This window comes from Triticum aestivum, chromosome 7A (genome assembly GCF_018294505.1).
Source record: "Triticum aestivum cultivar Chinese Spring chromosome 7A, IWGSC CS RefSeq v2.1, whole genome shotgun sequence".
NCBI lineage: Eukaryota > Viridiplantae > Streptophyta > Magnoliopsida > Poales > Poaceae > Triticum > Triticum aestivum.
In genome coordinates, this window is record NC_057812.1 from 286,396,233 (window position 1) to 286,402,232 (window position 6,000).

Below are 6,000 nucleotides of genomic sequence, written 5' to 3' on the forward strand. Positions count from 1 at the left end.
GATGCGCTGCTGGAATGCGTCACCGAGCTACTGGATGCGGCGGCCATGGGAGCACCACCCTTCTGCTACCATCTCACGCCCCAGGCAGCGGCAAGAACCCACGGCGGGCCTCGCCGCGCCCGCGTACCCCCAAGTGCGCCCGAAGGCTTTGTCGACATCGGCACGATCCATGGTGGAGGGCGCCCCCTCGCACCCGCACCACCTCAGATGGGTGCAGGCATGAGCGTCATCGCACACGGCCCTGGTGAGGCGCTATCCCACCATCCTCAGGACGACTTCTTGAGTCGGGCGACATGGAGCGTGGGGCACTACGCCGAGGCCTTCGGAGCAAGGGCCTCGGAGGCCTACGTGCCCCGCATGATGAACCAGGAGTACGCGCCAGAAGATGACCCCGGCTCGTTCCTCGAGCCGGGATGGGAAGAAGAGGCGCTAGGAGCTGAGGCCTTCCAGGAGCCGCCCGAGAGCCCCGCCAACTGCGCCGTCGACAACAGCTACAGGGTACCACTAATCTCCCAGGGGCAGGCTTACATTAACCATGAATTGCAAGTGAGCCAGGTCACATCACCCGGCGACGGTTCCGTCTCACCAGAAGAGGCTCACTGGGGGCTGCATGGGAGGGGCCAGGAGCAGGGCCCCTCCCCGCGTCGCACGGAGCAAGGCAACACCCGGAGGTTGGCCCTCTACCGGGGTGGCGCCAGCGACCCTTCCCCTGGCAGAGGACCCGTGGTTGCCGAGGGTGCCGCTGGCATCCCCTCTGCCCTTGTTTGGCCGTCCTAGTTTCCGGTCGTCCCGGCAGTGGTAGGGGGTGGTGCAAGGCAGGGCCCTCGTCAGGCGATATGAAGTAAGGCTTATGCCTGTGAAGATCGCTGCCCGTGACACTCTCACGTAATAACGAGTGGGGCTGTACACGCCCTGGAGTCTCAGGAGTGCCGCACTAGGGCCTCGGGGGCTCCCTCCCACGCCCAGTGGCAGCACTTAGCTCCGCGCTGGTGAGAAGACGTCGGAGACTAGACTAGGCGCCGGACGCGGCCATTTGCTTTGGATCTCTTTTCTGTAACCATGCCTTCTGGATTTGGATTTAAGTTGAAGTTGAATTTTCATTTGATGCGCGCGGGGGGGGGGGGGGATGCCTTTTCTTGTTCCAGCTATTTCTCGCAGTCTGGTTCTTGCCTTATTTCGGTGTTCGCGTTTGTCGCTTCCCCCTCGCGAGCGAGGCTGGGCATGAAGCACACGAGCCACACACGTGTTGCGCCGTGGCTGGTGCTCGCTGATCACGCGGCCCCCTCGGGCGTGTTGACGAATTCCTCAGGAGCTTCCAAGAAACCCACAATCTCTTGAGCCGGTTTTGGGCTCGTCTAGGCTAAGGTAAACCGCAACAGCAACCTTGCCCCAGCATACGTGAGTTCGTGAAGACGCATATTCGATTCAACCTAAAGTGGTAGTGGCAGTAGTATATTTATATGAGGGGCTCCCCCTCCCAAAATGTCTTACAACCTGTGGGCCTGCGCCCGAGCTTCTACGTGCCAGGAAAACATGTGAGAAGCATGGAATCAATCGGACAGGTCGCTCGCCGCGCCCCCAGGATCGCCCTTGGACGCGTCACTGGCATCGCTGCCGTCATCATTGGCATTACCATCACCTCCCTCGGTGCCGCCATCGCCATCATCGACCACAACGCCTTCTTCCGCTGCAACTACCACCCCGTCATCGTCAGAAGTGAAGGCCCTGACCAGCGCATCCATGTTGTCTTCAACCCATCGCGCCAGGTCGCCCCAGATGGCTTCAGGTACGGGAGAAATGGCAGCGTCAAAATCGAAGTTGGGATCGGTGTTCTGGAGATGGCTGAAGACGCGGGAGAACGCGCGCCCGAGCAGGCTGCGATTCCTCTCTTCAACAAGATGGCGAGCCCTCTCGGAACGGTTCTACAGGCGTGTCACCACGTCGGCGAAGAAGCGGAGGTGGCTGGCATAGTCATTCACAGGGGTATGAGGAGCATTCTCATCGCAGATATGCCCCAGGGCGGTGTTGGCCCTATTCCTGAGGTCCTCGAGCATGGGGGCGTGCACATGCTCCAACGTCCGCCGCTGAAGCACTTCGTCCTCATTCTGCCACGCGACGGACTCGGCGTCGGTGACCCGCTGCCGAAGAGAGAGAAGCTCCGCGCGGGGGGAAGCCAGCTCAGCCTGTGCCGAGGCCAGGGCGATTGCGGCGGCCTCCTCGCACCGCTCCACATTGATCAACCTCGACTTGAGGGCAGCTGTCCTACCAGCGGCCTCGGCTTCCACGAGCTTCAACTTCAGGTCGTGCCTGCTCTCGAGATCCACGCGAGCCTCGGCCACCCGGCGGTAGACCTCCTCCTGGGCCCTGGCCACACGCGCGCCAACGTCGTCCTCCGCTTGAGCAACCTGGCGCTCCCTCGTCTCCAGCCATTCGAGTTCAAGGCTGCGCTACACCACTTCCAGCGCCAGTGCCTCCTTGCACTTCCGGATCTCTTCCTCCTCGGTGGGCGTCCCCCTCAATCACGCAAGGGCAGCCACTACAAAAAAATACACTTCCATGATGACACGTGTTTGTCACAGTAGGTCACGTTTTCTGTCATGCATGTACATCCATGACAATTTTATGACAGAATCAAGATAGTCATACCTATGCTGTCGTAGAAGTGTTACATGGCATTACCAGACTTATCATCACGGAAGTGTCCACTTCCATGACGATAAATCACGCGTCACAAAAGTACTTTCGTCAAGGGTGACCGACACGTGGCATCCACCGTAACGGAACGCCATTAAGCAATCATGTCCGGTTTTGGATCCGATAACCCGTTAACAGCCCAGACCAATGGGGATTTTCCACGTGTAAAATTTTGATTGGCTGACGGAAACATGTGTCAGCTCTGCGTTGGCACATATGTCACTCATCCAATGGGCGAGATGCGCCTATGATATGTTGACACATGGACCGGCCCAAAAGTGGCCCATATAAAGTTTAAATGGGCCGACCCAACTAAAGGCCCGCAAGATTTTGCGGACCATAGTGGGTCGGCCCAGCTAAAGGCCCATGAGATTTTGCGGACCATAATGGGATGGCCCAGCTAAAGGCCCACAAGATTTTGCGGGCCATGATGGGCCGGCCCATGTAAAGGCCCACAAGATTTTTTGCGGGCCATAATGGGCCGGCCCAGGTGAAGGCCCACAAGATTTTTGTGGATCATAATGGGCCGGGCCAGCAAAAGGCCCACGAGATTTTGCCGACATTAATGGGCCGGCCCAGCTGTAGGCCCATAAGATTTTGAGGACCCTAGTAGGCCGGCCCATTAACTGGCTGCCATGTTTTGGGCCAAATGTCGGCCCATATTTGATCTGGTCCATTAATGGCCTGCCACTCTCCGGGCCTAACAATGGCCCATATGAGATCCGGCCCGTTAAAAGCCTACCACGTTCTGGGCCAAATTACGGCCTAGATCAGGTCGGGCCCTTTAAGAGGCTTTGGGCTAAATTATGGCCCATATCAGATTCGGCTCGTCAACTGGACGCTATGCTTTTGGGCCCACTTGCTAAAGGCCCATTTAGTAATTCAACCTGATATTAGTTTTGGCCTGTTAAGGGCCCGTTTAACATTTCAGCCCTATATTAATGTCGTCCTGTAAAAAGCCCGTCATATAGTTGGGCCTAACTACGGCCCGGTTTGCATCCGGCCTGCTCGCAGCCGATAATCTGATTGGGCCAAATAAGGACCGAGACAATTTTGGCCTGTTAAAAGCCCGTGATTTGATTGGCACAATCATGGGCCGAGGTCCATTTCGGGCTACTGCCGACCCGTGAGCTGTTCGGCACGTTTCAGGCCTTCTAACGGACCAAGATGACGGGAGCCATGATGCGGATCATACATCATGATTGCATGACGGCCCGATTATGTACCGTAATTTTTCGGTTTGGCCGGTTTACTGTGAAGACAGGATATATATACAGTAAAATAACTGCAACATCGTGAATAAGAAAAAACCTAGACTATACAATAAAGAAATTACGGCATATTACATCCACTGGGCATCAAAGTTCGCCACTATGATAATAAAGCACAAGCAGACAACAGATTACATACACGGGGCATCAAAGATCGCCACCAGTGCAACTAAACACGCCAACAAAATAAATATACAAAACTGACAACACTTCAATAGAGTTCAAGAAACGTTAGCCCTGCTGGGGAGCTGTAGTGCAAGCAGCTAAGCTAGCTGATGAGACTGTGCTTGTTTAACACTTATATCCTCCTCACTCTGAAAGATAAACAAGCAGACAGATGATAGGTTTTGCACATAAAAGTATCAGTGCTGACAATTCATCACATTTCTTACTGACCAATAAAGTGACATAGTTTAAAATTGCATTAACACAATATGGTATTGTTCATGTCAAGACATGGCAGGAAATGACATTGTCAAGGAGTTGGCAGCTTCACAATACCACTCAGTTATAGATCAAGAAGTCATAAGTATCAATGGTTAGTGTGCTGTCAATTTATCCAATTTCAGATTGGCAAATAAAGAGACAGTTTAAATAATAGTAGAATGATATGACATTGTTCATAGTTAAGACATTGCAGAATATGACATTGTGTTGTAGTGGGTAGGTTCACCACACCACTGGATTACGGATCAAGAATAGAAGCATACATGCAGTGCAAAAGAAGATCACTTGCTCTGTATAGTTTAATTTACATGGTATGAAGAAGGAACTTGGTTGTACAACTAAAAACTTAAATTGAGAAGGACAAACTTTTGTTTATGAACTACATAATAAACTTTAAAAATGCAATTTAATGAAAACACCAAAAATAAACAGCTGTTGTAGTCATGCCTAACCAAATATACACAACAAAGTTTGAAGGCTTGAGAAGGACAAACTTACATTATTGGTGAAGGCAGGCTCTATAAACCCCTTGTCGATGGTGATGGGGGGGGGCAATTCAAGAAGTTTACCACAGAATCTTCTTCATTAGCATTGCCTTTATTCTACATTTTGTTAATAGTAAATATAGATGTGAGAATATAAGAAAAAATGGAGAATATTTAAGATAAGATGAAGAGTGATGCTACATAACCAAGTAGCTATAAATGTAAGTACAACGATACAGGCAAAAGGTACAGCCAAGAGCAATGCAGAGCTAAACTTCTTCAGTACCATCGGCGTTATCCAAACTTATGGTAAGAGTAAATATAGATCTTATGTGTAGAAAATGGAAGGCAAAGGAAAATAAGTTGTAGAGTGATGGTACATGAACAACTACTTGTCAATATAAGTACACTGATAAAGGACAACAGGTACTTACAAGAACAATGCAGAGCTAAAAAATTTCATTGGCATTGGATATATTCTACACTAATGTAACCATTCATGCATATCAGATAATTTGGAGCGAACAATTGATAAGCAAGCTATCATGCATACTGCTGTCACATAATGAACCAGGTATGTATGCAAGTACAGTGATACAGGACAACTGGTACTAACAAGAGCAAAGCAGCGGGCAGCATATTTGTGATATCTTGTCGTTCTTTTCAATCCAGAATTCTTTTTCAAGCAGATTTCCTGCAAAAAAGATCTGCAAGGCACATGCGGAAAAGTAGAAGTTCAAATTGTCATGCGATATCATAGACAGTACCTCATCCTCGGAAGGAGACCAATGCATAACAAGGTTTTTCCATTCAATGCCTTCTAAATTTAGCACATGAGACTTCACCAGAAATTCATTTATAGACTTGCCATCAAAGTGTGATTTCCTCAGGTAACACCAATACTGCTACAATGCTTCCTTGAAAAGCGCAAGCAAGCTTTGCTCGTCATGACTATCCAGATTGACCCTTACCTACTTACAACAATGTAATGTAAATCATTGATGTGTTCAATCAACAGAAAATAGGAAAATAATCACCATGAATAATAGCGCTTACATGTAAGTGGGACAGGAAGATCTGAAAATGGTGTTTGTCTTCACTAC